Source organism: Squalius cephalus (genome assembly GCF_949319135.1).
Source record: "Squalius cephalus genome assembly, chromosome: 1".
Taxonomy (NCBI): Eukaryota; Metazoa; Chordata; class Actinopteri; order Cypriniformes; family Leuciscidae; genus Squalius; species Squalius cephalus.
In genome coordinates, this window is record NC_137122.1 from 46,963,398 (window position 1) to 46,978,406 (window position 15,009).

Below are 15,009 nucleotides of genomic sequence, written 5' to 3' on the forward strand. Positions count from 1 at the left end.
CCCCGCGACACAAGGCACAGTCAAACATGAAATAGTGTCTCATGCCACCATCCATCTGGCATCTTAACACACACATGCATGCCCACACCCCGGTGACATTTGCAGATTGGGAGTGTGTGAGGAATGGGGGAATGATTTCCTCTCCTAATGAAGAACTTGCTGTGTTCTTGCGGGTGGAAAGCAAAGGGCGGAGGAGATGAGGACGTTTTTTAGTTGAACAATCAAAGGAAAATATGTTTCCTATATGACTATAAGTCGAATTAACTGGTTAGGAAGTGAAGTGATTTTGTCCCAAACCAATTCTACAATGGCATGCTATAGAAACAGGGATGTACAGTACCAATATTGAAATTCTGGCCAAAACAATAAGCCAATAATTCATTTATTTTTAATACTGAAAAATCAATAAAATAGCTGATGTTATAAAACTATACTATTTATTTTAATTCTCCTCTTTAAATTTTTTTTTTAAATGTAAATAGTTTCATTTTATATCTGCTATTAAGATTGTAAACAGTATAATAGATGGATAAACATTGCTATTAAAAAAAATCATCCTTTTAATTTAATGCTAACGATGATCTAAATCTTAAAAGATTTCAGGAAAAAATTAGATATCCAATATTGTAAGTAAATTGAACATACACCACCGTTTGAAAGTTTGAGGTCAGTATTTTTTTTTTAATTAATACTTTTATTCAGAAAGGGTTCATTAATTTGATCAAAAGTGACAGTAAAGCCTTTTTACATGGCTACAAAAAAAATGCATATTTCAAATGTCATTCTTTTGAACTTTCTATTCAAGAAAATTTTATGACAGTTTCCACAAAAAAATTAGGCAGCACAACAGTTTTTGACATTGATAATGCTAATAAATGTTTCTTGAGTATCAAATCATCATATTAGAAGGATTTCTGAAAGATATAAGTAGAATAAATTACATTTTATTATTTTATTTGTGGAGCGTTAGATACTTTTCAAAAACCTTTTAAAAAAAATCTTACTTTTGAATGGACATTTTTGTGTATAATTTTTTTTAGTATAAAATATGAAAAAAATAAATAAATAAATAGAAATAACCGTTATGGTACTGACATATACATCCCTACAAAAAACAAGAATTAACTAATCAAGTTATGTTCAAATCAGACTAATCTCCTGCCACATGGAACATGTGGTTCTGGCTCAACGCAGCATTCTGCTGTTACGATCCCTCCGCCAAATTAAATGCCCGTCTGAGGGGGTCTGCATGGCACCCAGCTGTCCTGCCCAATGTATGCCAGGGACAGTCTTGCCCGCTCGCCATGCCAGCAGTTGCCCTGACAACCTCAAAGGCCTGCAAACGCTCCCTCACAGAGAATAAAGGGAAGGAAAATAGTGTGTGTGTGTGTGTGTGGGGGGGGGGGGGGGGGGGCATCTGAAGCGCAATCGCTAACCACTAGGCCACTTTTCAAAAAATGTACATTTACCTTAAATTCTGAATAATTCTGATCATCAGCCGTGGAAAGCAATGATGGACAATTCAAAAACATCCAAGAAATAAAAACAAAAAGCAATGATCAGTACCAAGGGCCAAGAGAACCGCCAAACCTAATGCTTACATGAATTAAATCATAAAACCACCTTTAAAAAGTACAGAATCCTATGAGGATCCTGTATAAAAATATGACTCAGTAAATATAATAACTTAATGCCTCGCAATATTACAAAACATTTGTATGTGATGGTCTTGTCTATGAACGTTATGCAACAGATATTTGTCTAGAGCATGAACAACAGCTTGCTTGTCTTTTTCTCTGTGTCTGACATTATAAAGGCTGTACAATCTATTTTATTGTATTTAAACTAACACAATAGATTTTTACAATAAATTGCCACTACTGCTTTTTTATTTATGGTTACAATTATGCATCCTGGGTTTTTATGAATATTACAATGACATTTGTGTACTTCTAGTTTTGATATCTGCGGTAAAATTTCAAAGCTTTAAGCTAAACAGAAACCAAAACGCTGGCTCAATTTCCTGAATAAACCAAAGACCGTCACAATTATCCCTGCTCTCCTTTTACTTCAGAACTTGGCGGACCTGAAGAACTATAATCATCTCCGGTTGGGTAAGTGTAAGTCAAAGCAGAATGACTTTATTAAGCATAATAAATAAAAGCAAACATTGACAACTGTTGTCACATCACAGAAGAACTAAGAATAAGAAAGGAAAGCTGAGTTTCAAATCACAGCTGTTACATTTAGCCATTTCAGCACACTAAACTAAAACTGAATGCAAAGTAGAGAGTCACTAGTGTTCATTTCATCAACGGTCCACCAGACACTGCTGACATCTAGAGTCCAAACCCTGCTATTAACAAGCTGCCTTCATTTCTGATTAACAATCACCGGGGGCCAAAATTCTCCTGAGCTTTCATAGTCATTGAGCTGTTAAAATAAAGCACTGTGATTTTAATGCTGGGCGAATCTGGGTTTTTACTGAGATTCATTCGATTTAGTTTGTAATTTGATTCTTTGAAGCAACTTAATTGGATTGTTTTTTAACTCAGTGCTCACACCGAAACAAATGCAAAGCGCGAATCAGAACGGATTAGCATTGAGCGGCGCTCCAATCAGAAAAAAACGTTTCCGTTACACCGTCCTAAAATATCCCTGCGGTAGTCCAGTGGACTAGAAATTATGGACCGGGCATTGCGGCCTCAGGACAACTTCCTCTTGCTTTCAAACTCTCCACGTTTGAAGTCACGGCACGCCCTGTTCGCAAACACGTCTCGGGGGTGAATAAAAGCTGGATCACAGAGTTTCGGTTAATGAATAGAAGGAATACAAGGTTCAGCGGGTTTGCGGACGAAATAGTTAACCCGTGTGCCGTCAGGCTTTCAAGAAGGGTCCTGAGGGTTGATCCCACCAGAGATCACAGCGCTGCCTGGTATGCACCATTCATCTTATCGTTTGGGCCACAAGAAAAAAAGCCAGCAAGGACGTGTTTATATGTGAAAAACGAGTCTAGATTACGAGCTTCCGTCCCACAATTTTCCGAACGCCATGTTTTAATGGGTATAACAGTATGGAGGGGATGTTCGGTTCTTCAGGGATGAACGCTTTCACCACGCGTTGAACCATAAATGCCTGTGTGCGGTAAGGACGGACCCATTTAGCATCAAATATGATGCTCAAAAGCATCATGACTCACTCCAAATCAGCATCGCGACCCACACTTTCCCTTAAAACACCTCCAGGCCTCTGTTTAGAAACAAAAGGGATGATGGAAGATAGATGCGCAGGTGCATGCAGAGATGAGATAAGCCAGGGAAGACGGGCGGGAAACTAGCATGAAAGAGAGGAATTAAAGGAAAGCATTAGAGGAGGAACAAGAAAGAGCATTCCATCAGTAGGCACGGAAGGGCATTACACAGCGCTTCATTTTTCCTCCCGACCTCGCAACGACCCCGCCGCTGATGGGGTGAAGAGCAGGTGGAAAGAGAGAGAGAAAGAGAGAGGGAGGTATGAGGAATAGGGCTTTTAGGAAAAGCCGGCAGCATGCTGGTTAAAAATATCTCTCTGACGATGCCACATGGTGCGTCTGTGATGTCAGATGTTTACCAGCGGCCTCGCCAACATCCTCATTAATACGGCGAAATACAAAAAGGATAATGAGATGGGAGGAGAATGCATCCGTTTCTTGGTCACATTCTCTTTCTCTTATATAAGAATTGTGCTTTTTCTGCCCTTTTTCGTTCGCATTTACTCATGCATCTCACTTTTACTAGAACTAGCAGCCTCACACGCATACAGCGTGCTGCATCGCATGCCCTCGGGGACCAAGTGTGATTGAGAATGGGGGGTCTGCCATTGCCCTGCCGTTGAACCCGCTTCGTTCCTCCTCTCGAAAAGGCACGCTATGAAACCTCATCAGCAATGGCTGCACCTTGCTGCAGATCTCTTGATTTCGACCTCTCCTGCTGCGTCCCATGCGTACCGACGCGTCACAACCGACACGCCGAGAGATCGTTCCACTGCTAATTCGTTCTGTACCTTTGTCTTTCACTGCTTCTAAAAGGCACAAACACTCTGATGCGGCACCGCATGGGGCTGGACGATTAATACAAAACCGAAATTGCCATATGGCTTAAAGCGCTTATCAAATCGCAAAGGTTATGATTTAATTGGATAAATATATGCGCTGCGTGCTTCAGAGTGAAGCGCAGCACTGTGTTCTTACACGAGAGCAGCTCTAAACCTGCCGGAGTTTGAAACGACTCGGTTCGCACACAAACTCAATCTCTGCATCTGCTCTGAGTTTGGGTTGATTTAACGTGCATTTGGGAACGCAACATGCGCCGACCATCTTCACATACTTCTAATGAGAAGCACTTATCAACAAAAGAGAAGTTTAAGGGCTCCCTGTGGTTTTCTGTCAAAATAAAATGGATGGTTTAATGTTTGAAAATGAAGAAATTAAGTCATATTAGAACTGTAATTTTACAGTTGTTTTGGCCAAATTGTTAAGCCCTACAAACAAGCGCAGCAAACCTTGACTTTTTCACAATTGTTCCTCGTGTCACTTGGCCGCCCATCACAGTGGTGTGGATGACAAAATTAGCTCTGTCCTGTCAACTCTGCACACTTAACTGATAGAAGACCATCTCAAAAGTACTTCATCCTTCGACGTCGCTCCCCAGGGGAGCGAGATACGGATGCTTCTGTGAAGTCGTAACGGCGGTTTAAAGTGGACGCGAGTGGCTGTGGCCTAATGATGCCTGTTTACGCCGCTGTCCTCCATCCGTAATGATTAGAGGTAGGATAGATGAGCCCTTGGGCACTGCCTCCGAGCCAATCAAACCCCACGGATGCAACCAACATCCTACGGTGGCTCGGATGGGACACGAGAACTGACCGCCAGATGACCCTTGAATCTGACCGCCGACTGACCCCGGTTACATGCAGGTCAGACGCAGGCCAAATACATGCAGCCTACTAATTTGAATGATCAGACTAACTGATCACCGCTTGTATGTCTTTTTAGGGACATTGTAGTGCTTTTAGGGGAAGAAGCACCCCTATGCCACTGACCGCCAGACGACCCGCATCGCGTTCCGGGTGAATTCGAGGTCACATGAATATTAATTGAAGTGTGTGAAAATTCTGAAGTATGCGGTGGGAGCTACGGGGTAAAAGCGACATACTGCTACTCTGATGTAATAATTTAGTATTCAAACAACGAATCAAATCCAAAACTAAACATAACTTTAATTTGGAAATATCTGGTTTGCATTCAAACACACCAAAACTAGGGATGCTCAATATTAAAATTATGGCTGATACCACAGACCAATAATTAATAATTCTGCCAATAATAAAAATGTATATATAAACCAATAAATATCATATTAAAATTCTATAATATTTTTGTAAAAATTGTTTCAAATGCCACATATTCATGTCAAGATTTGAAAAAATAAGAGTTATCATTGTACAATTAATCATTATTTAAATGTTTTATTTTATTTTACTAAAGTATTACATTTGTATATTGCATTTATAAGGCCATTTTTATGCGGTTAATGTTGAATTTCAGACATATTCTTGTCTGATTAACTGAACTCTACATCATATGGCGATCTCTGTTTACTTTGTCGTTCTATTTGTACCAGGAGCGGCATGAAAAGTGCCTGCATTAAGACGTATATACTTAAGGAATCATATGATTGTTGTGCCATGGAGTAGGAGGTGAAACATTCACACAAGCGCTTCTGTGCATCACATGGAGGTCAACAGTAATAATTTGGGTCAAGCCATTACACCTTATGAATGTTACCAAACGTTTGGGTTGTGCAGCATGATGCTGACTACGGAGTGACCTATGATGACAGACTGAAGCCATAGAGTTTGAAACCTTGCTGAATCATCTGGAGCTTTTTTGAACACACTCCGATGACTGCTGAATGACCCCGGGCTCCAGGTCATGGCGGGGGCAGATATGTATTAGAATAGTGGAAACTAGGCAACATCGTCGATTTGCGACTGCTGCTTTAGGGAAATGCCTTGTAATTGACCGGTTGACGACCTCTGTGTTGATGTGGAAGAAGAGGTTCATTTTAGGTTAGCTACAAGCTAGCAATCTGAATACTTTGTTTCTATAGAAAAAACAATATGGAAATAATCTGTCTTTTCTTAACATTAACAGCTTTTTCAGGCTGGTTTCCAACTGTACATTGGGAATGAAATATGAGACTAATATAATCTCACACGCTAAAACACAAGCAGTCAACCTGCCCTTTGATGAGACTGACCAACAGAGCCATCTCTGTGGCTTCAGGGTCTTGAACACACCACTGATGTTGACCAAAATGTGACCTGATGTTGACCGAGAGATGAACCGAGGCCGCAGACTGACCCCTCTGTCGCCATGGCCGCCAGATGACCTCTGGAAAGGTCACAGAGATCAGAGCCTGTGGTCAGATCAATGCTGGACACAAAGAGTCAGTGAGAAGAATGAGAAAAGAAACATAGGGAGCGAATAAGAGAGTGAAAGAGAAAAGGAAGACATGGGGTCAGAGGTCACTATCTAAGCTCTTCCTTTCTCCATTTCATCATCCTCGGTCCCTCCTTTCTCTCTTCTGCGCCCTCATTTTGAGTGACCTCTGACTTCGACGTGTGTTTCGGGCAACGCTTGGGCTGACCTGACCATGAACGCGTCCCAAACACCGCAAATAACACTAGTCTTAAAGGGATAGTTCAGCCAAAAATGAAAATTCTGTCATCATTTACTCGCCCTCAAGTTGTTCCAAACCTGTATGAATTTCTTTGTTCTGTTGAACACAAAGGAAGATATTTTGAAGAATGTGGGAAACTGAACAGTTCAGAGGCACCATTGACTTCCATAGTATATTTTTTCCTATGGAAGTCATAGTGCCCCAGTGTCCTGGTTACAAACTTTATATAAATGAAATATATTCCTTTGTGTTTAAGAGAACAAAGAAATTCACACAGGTTTGGAACAACTTGAGGGTGAATAAATGACAGAATTTTTGAAGATTTAATTTATCATCCCTTTAAGCAGTGTTCTTGCATTCATTGTAAATTCGAACAAGTTTAGTTTACTGAACAAAATGCTTGAAAAGAGATGGTCTTATTTATTTTGAAGCAAATTTTAAAGAAAAATGTAAATAAAAAACAGCTGAAAGTAAAGAAAGCAAACTCTTCACGATTAAATTAAGTAATAAATATCAAGCTAGCTTAATATGTGAATTTCAGGTACTTATATTTAATAGCAAGATTACTGTATTGATTTCATCGCATTAAAATTGTTATATTTTGTACTCCAAACAAATACCAAAATACTATTCTCATCATGGATTTAATCTTACAGTTATGGAGACTTTTTTTTTTAAATGTGCAAACGGTTTCCAGCGTTTCATCAAGAAAACAAGTTCAGTTTGCAGACTATATATTTTGTAATAAACAACTGTTTGAGAAATTCACATTAAACTATGTTTCTAAAACATCTGTCCACGTTCTTATACAAGACTTGTATATTTACAGACCTCCTGAATAAACTGCAATCTGCTGTTATACAATTACAACTCATCATGGCAACATCAATTTTCCATTACAAATATTCCTAAAGACTATCAAAAAAAATGTCAATGGGTGAGAGAAATGAACTTTAATTCCAGATAAATTCTATAAAAGCCACTGCTTCAAGAAAAATTGTGAACAATAATCCTTATAAAATAATAAGTACTTTTGCACTATAAAAATGTGTTGTATTATTATAAATACATTATAAATAAATATAAATAAATACATTAAATAACAAGATACATTTACTTCATTTTATAAAATTTCTGGTTAAAGCAAAAAACTTTATAAAAAGTTATATATATATAGAGAGAGAGAGAGAGAGAGAGAGAGAGAGAGAATTTGCTTAAATTAAAATTGTGCACAACAAATAATATGATAATTTAGGCAAATTTTTTAATTTGTATTTTTTTTTTTTACAGGGCAAATATCTAAATATCCTAAAAACAAGATACATCAATTAATGACTCTCAATTAATGATTTTTTTTTTTAAACTGCTTACAACAGTGCCAAAGAAATAAAAAGTTACACTAATTCAAAATATATTATCTTCAAGCTAAATATTGAAATATTTAATACTTGCTTGAAGTAAATGTATTGTTTTTTAAAGATACTTAAATGTTTTCCTCTAAAATTCAGGAGGGAAAATGCTTAAATTATATCTTTCAGTGAACGGCTGTTTCAGATGAATAAAGATTGTTTTATTTTATTTATTAATTTCCTCTTTGTGCATTTTCTCCATCGTCATCATCAAAACTGAGCAGGTCGCAAACACTGATACTTGTATAATCCAACTAAATCAACAAGAACTTGTTGCACAAACCCAAAAAAATGTAAAAGGCATTCTGACATCTCAGACAGCAGCCTCTATCTGTAACAAGTCTCTTCACCGTCAACATATTCCTCTGAACTCAAGCAACAAATCATGACAAGATCTGAAAGAACACAGAGGGATCTAATCTCAGGTTGTCCGAATGATTCAATTCAGATGCAAAACAGCACAGTGACCAAATCGATTGATTCTGCCGCTGCATTGAAATTAAACATGCTGTTTAAAACATACATCACATTCAGATTATGGATGAAAAATATGAAAGCGAGCAAATATTCAAGAAAGAAGAAGGGCCCGGGGAAGTAGAACGCTGACTTCTGACCTCGAAAGCACAGCAAGAAAGCGGTAGATAAAGAAGTGGTGTTTGATGTGTACGTGCAGTACAGTGCAGCTTCGGCTTTCTGCAGAAGAAAGAATGTTAAAGACTTCAGCACACATGGGCTACGGATAGATTACACCTCGCCTCACAGCGGGACAACGGGAGGAAGAGCGAGTTGGACAGAGAGAGAGGTGAGGGGGCAGAAATAAAGCAAAAGAGAAGAAGATATTGTCAAGAGGACGAGATAGAGATGAGAAAAGAGTGGAAGAACCTTATGAAGAGGATGGTTTAAATTGAGATGAAAGGCCCGGTGGAACAGAAGAACGCCGCTTCCCTCTGTGCCGCACTTATCATCGCCATTCCACACGCGGGTCTCTCGGGTCACGGATCTGTTACCCTGTCTGGGAACGGCCTATCCTTCTGCTATCTTCATAGGAGGTGACATTTAGGAATCCCAGTTAGGGCTCCCTCTGCTGTGCACACAGACAATGGCACATATTTCAGATCACACAGACTTTGAGTATGCACAGTAATGAAAATAAAGTATGACTGCTTTAATGGGTATGGTATGATTTAATTCCTTTTTTTTTTTTAATAAAGTAAATACCCAAAAACGTCTAAATGCAAAGTGCCATGCTTGTTCTATTTGCACATAATTGTATATTTGTGTCATAACTACAATGTGAGAAACAGTTGGTGAAAATTTCACTAGAACTAGGTATTCTGCATATGTCCATGAACTTAATGTAATATCAAGATTTCCGGTTCTGATCTACAGAGTCGATGACAAATAAGGATTTAAAGGAAATAGTTTAAAACACACGAAACATGTTCTTAAAAATGTAGCCTAATCGGTGTGTGTGTTGGTTCTAAACATATTTGGAAAATGTTTAGTAATTTCTGGGAATATTTAATTGAACAACTCTAAAAATATCAAGCGGTATAACCATTAAGTAATAACCTGGAACATGTTTTTTTCCTATTTTTTTCCTTCATAAATATATGAATTTGTTAAATATCTTGGATGTTTTAGTCATGAATATTTAAGACATTTTCGTAGGGATACTCCATCTAACCTAAGCAAACATTCCTTTTCATAAAATGAAATTTATGAATTTTAATATGAATCACAAAATTTGAATTTAAGGTAATATTAAGACATATTATATTAACAATGTATTTGACAATAGAATATTTGAAAGCTACATGAATGTTTTAATGATGCTTTTTCTTTTTAAAAATCTCCAGATAGTTAGACATCACCCATTTACTTTTTGTCTTTAAGAAAAAAAGACTAATTTATATCAAAATTACATTTAATTCAGAAACTGAAAACATGTTTATGCTAAATATAGATGTCTATCATCACTTTGCATAAATTGCATTTTTGAAAAACAAATAACATTAGTACTATTCCATACACCAATACACATAAATATGTATCTTTTTATACTTTACAATTTTATATCAAATTGTTTTAAAAATATCAAATGAATAAGCTATATATAAGATAAACTGTATATTGAATCATCTTTTTGATTTCACTAAAAATCAAACGATCATGCAGCGTGACAAATGTTTCTATACAATTTCTCAAATATTATGAGTTCATAAAAAAAAAAACAGAATATGTAGTAATTACAAATGTTTTAGGAGATGTGGTGTAAAATATCACAATGCAGCCTACACTACAGCATACCCCGCCACCGAATATACTGCTAAAAGCCACGTTAAATGTCATGCACTTCAACTACCGTAGGCAACTCCACACATAAATAATGATCTTTCATACCTCGTTCACTCCTCTTCAACAAAACCATCTTTAATCCCAACGTAATAACCATCTTAAGTTTTCATTTTAAACATTCGCAAATAACAGAAAAGGCTAAATGTCACCAATAGTCCACCACGGGTATAATCTCGTGTTACTCCCAAGCGCCACCTGGCAGTGAGAGGCGGTACTGCAGCCGCGCGCGCTGCTCTCTGTCACTGTCTCTCAGTGGTAAATAAAACAGGCCTCAACGGACAGGCGGGATTCTCTATTTCACGGTATGACCGGCTCTATGGACGCACCCGACAAGCAGATGCTCTAGGCGGGATTACATTCCTCTGCCTCGATGATAGTGTATCGATTTTTATTCCCCCAATAGGCAGTGTAGATAACTCAACGCTAGCCGGCCTAGGCTTTCATCTAGCCTACATCAGAAAATAATTCAAACAACGAGTTTCGACTAAACTTCCAGGAAATCTGAACCATGTAACGTTACCACTGAAGTATTTCCCCTCTATCCCTGTCCAATATTTGAAATCATCTCAATACAATAACGGTTCGTGCTGCTAAATTAACGGCACGCACGGCGTCTGATTTCGTATGAAATTTGAAGCGAAGTGTATGAATGCCATCAAATTCACCGTTCAATGTTCTTCACTTAGCATTATTTAAATTGTATGTTAGCTGTCAAATCATTTTTTTGTGTTTGTTGTGCGTTACCTTGTGATTAGCAGCAGGCCAGGCAGTGTACATGCTTTCACACTCATATGTTTAGGAAACGGGCTGTTTACTGTTAGGCTTCTCACCGATAGGTGGCAGTATAACACAACTTTTCACCAGTTTGCTGACATTACTCCCGGCACAAGGGGGCAGCAGCTCCTTGACATCTGTTCACATCAAGTGCAAAAGGAAGTAGCCTACATAAAGTTAAAAAACACACATTTATTTAAATTTAAAAAAAAAAAAACTACAGGGCTTTGAGCATAAAATTAAGCATTTAAATGTCATCTCACTGGATAAATTATTGGGAGATACAGTGACGATATATCCCTATTATGTGAGTTGTCTGCTATAATGTGATGTAAAAACTCATTCCCATGGTTTCACAGACAAGTCCCAGACTAAATTGCATGTTTGAGCTGTTTTAACTGAAACTAACTTGCTCTGTCAGTGCCATTGTTTTGTCTCAAGAAGCACACCAGTAAAAAATAATAATTAAGGCATGTTTATAAAAGCTACTTAAAAGTCTTGATTGAACTATATATATATATTTAGTTGTTTTAGTCTATTTTAATGCTTGTTTTGTCTTATTTTAAATGATTTTGAAGTCACAGGAGCCACGAGATTTAAATAGCTGAAAAATGTCAAATGTTCAGCCAGTTCTTTGTGATGTGCAAAGCATGCCATGTGAGCTAGGCTGTGGTTTGCAGTGCCTGCAGTTCCCTCTTGCTTTCCTCCTCTTTTCATTTCTCACTCTCAGATAAGTAAGTGTGATGGATTCAGTTCAGTTGTAGGTTTTGTGTCCATGGATGTCAGCTGCAGCAGTGACGTAAAGAACTGGACATTATAGACAGTCAGTCCATGTACATTTCAGTGGACTTACAGGGTTCCTGTGCAGTTTGGAAAAGTATGGGATTTGATTTGAGTTATTTCCAAGTCTGGATTAGTATGAAAATTTGTTTTCAGACTATTTATCCCATTCAGTTTTCTTAAATGTAAAATTAAGAATGTCTAAAAATGTATAATACAAGTAGAGTGCGAACAAGATTGAATAAATTTTCATTACGCAAAACTGTTTGTCTTTACTATAAGCGAGTCTCTTTTGAACTTCACTAAAAGCATGTTAACTCAAATACCACTCAAACCAGCAACAGATAAAGGATCAACAAACAGTCATCTAAATCAGACTGTACTTTGCTGTTTGGTGCGGTTGTCCCACATCAAAACACAGTATCAAACTTATGTGTCAGAATATATGAAGGTTAAAGCGTTTCAGGTTACTTCTCATGCTAGCGTATGTTATCACTTCAAGAAAACCAATGAAAAAAAATAGGGAAAAGAATTACAGATGACTGTAATTTTATACATAAAATATATACTCATGTCAAAATGTCAAATTTCTAAACCTGTCTGTAGATATTTCAGACCATATTTAACCTAAATTGTCCATACAGCATTATTCTCAGCATTATATTTGTTATATATTTATACCAAGTATATAACAAATATAATGCTGAAAATAAAACTGTCTGGACAATTTATGTTAAATATGGTCTGAAATATTTACAGACAGGTTTGGAAATTTCACATTTTGACATGAAAAAAATGTGTAGGAACCTTGAACTTAACATTACTGTTCAAAAAGTTTGGGGTCAGTAAGTTAGTTTTATTTTTTGAAAGAAAATACTTTTGTTCACCAAGGCAAGGATGCATCAAATTGATCAAAAGTGACAAGACGTTAATAATGTTACAAAAAAAGTATATTACAGATAAATGCTGTTCTTTTGATTTTAAAGAAAATCCTGAAAAAATGGTTTCCACAAAACAAAAAGGCAGCACAACTGTTTTCAACATTGATAATAACCAGAAATGTTTCTTGAGCAGCAAATCATCATATTAGTTTGAAGGATCATGTGACACTGAAGACTGGAGAAATGATGTTGAAAATTCAGTCACCATCACAGAAATAAATTAATTTTGAAATATATTAAAACAGAAGTTTTTTGAAGTCATAATATTTAACATTGTCATCTATTACTGTTTTTTACTGTATTAAAAAAAAAATGCATTAAATTTACTGAACTTTTGAACAGAAGTGCATAAGCAGTGGCCTCAAAGTGTTTGTACACTTACTAAATCACTCTTACCCCTGTTTCACAGACAAGTAGTCCCAGACTAAAATGCATGTTTGAGCCGTTTTAACTGAAAGCAACTGATATTAAAATATATCAGTGCCATTATTTGTCTAAAGTTGCAAAATTATTTTTTGCATGTTTATAAAAGCTACTTAAATGCCCTAATTGAACTAAGGCCTAATCCTGGCTTAATCTAAGCCCTGTCTGTGAAACCAGGCCTTGATGCATAAATGTCATTTATAATTTACAAATCTGACAAACTCAGTGGGACGCATTTATTAAATACGTGATAAACTACACTTGTGAGCAGTAGTTAGAGTAATTCTCAGAAAGAAGTCCTGAGAAAACTCAGGTCTCGCATCATTTGATATTTTGTTAGTCACAATCAGAAGAGGACAGACAAGGTTACTGAACAATACAAGTTCATTAAGTAGTGCAGAGGGAAGAGCAATGCAGGGAAGGGGTGCAGACACAATGAATGATGATCGTTGAACTGAAGATGACTTAGCTTGACGGTAATGATGTTTCTTGTTGCAGGGAGAAGACGGGAAGAACCAGGGTAATGTAGATCAGTGATGACAGGAAGAACGGGACTTCAGGCAAGTAGGCTTCGGATGAGGGCATCCGGGAGTCTTCATCCAGAGGGTGAGCAGTGTATGTAGACTCCAGGCAGTACGCCTTTCCGTGGGAGCCCGGTCTGGCCACTTTGGCTGAGGAAAAGAGGACCGCTCAGACGGTGGCATCGGCGGCCATCCTGGCTGAGGGCTCAAGCGGCGGCCATCTTTGCCGAGGGCTCAGGCGTGGTGGCGGCCATCTTGGCCGGAGACGAGGGCTCAGGTGTGACAGCCAACTTGGGCGAGAGCTCGCGGGTTGGAGCCGATGTGTGTGCTGCCCAAATACACAAAAGAGCTGAGTCGACTATCACGAGTGCTGTATCCGGAACGGTCTCAGGTGCAGTGGCCACCTTGTCCTAAGACACAGGCACGGTTGACCTGGCGTGAACAGTCTCTGGCTCAGCAGGCATGACGTGAAGCTCTGGAAGGGTGGTCTCGACGGGACGAGACTCTGGAAGGGTGGTCTCGACGGGACGAGACTCTGGAAGGGTGGTCTCGACGGGACGAGACTCTGGAAGGGTGGTCTCGACGGGACGAGACTCTGGAAGGGTGGTCTCGACGGGAAGAGATTCTGGAAGGGTGGTCTCGACGGGAAGAGATTCTGGAAGGGTGGTCTCGACAGGATGAGACTCTGGAAGGGTGGGCAGCCATGAAGGGATGAGGCTCTGGAACGGCGGCCATCTTGAAAGGAGGCTCTTGGCTGAACCCTGTCGGGAAGCATGGTTTCCATACTGGTGTGAGGTGAGACTGGACGATGACGTCTTCCTCCGAATCTGCTAACGATGAACGAGGACCCATCTTGCCAGAGCGCAAAGTTGATATAACTTTCAAGCATCCATACGGGGTCTCCTCGCGGCATCACTAAGCAGATCTCATCCAGCCCGCACCAAAAATCCCTCCATAAGGGTGTGGTCACTGCAAGTGGCTCAGTGACTGAAGGTGACAAACTCTGACATATTCCTTCAGTTGTACCTTCCATCATCCTTCTGCTATTCAAAGGGCCAACATTTTTAGAAGCAATTTCCAA

General features: G+C 38.5%; 1 long non-coding RNA gene across 2 annotated transcripts in view; it reads right to left on the minus strand.

Moving 5' to 3' along the window:
• Nucleotides 1–11,305, minus strand: part of LOC307166864 — a 259,475-nt gene extending 248,170 nt beyond the window's left edge. For both annotated transcript variants that reach the window (XR_013822702.1, XR_013822703.1), the window contains exons 1-2: nt 11,234–11,305; nt 9,014–9,215 (exon numbers count right to left, since the gene is read on the minus strand). This is a non-coding gene — a long non-coding RNA (uncharacterized lncRNA). The remainder of the gene's footprint in view (nt 1–9,013; nt 9,216–11,233) is intronic.
• Nucleotides 11,306–15,009: the final 3,704 nt, after the last annotated feature.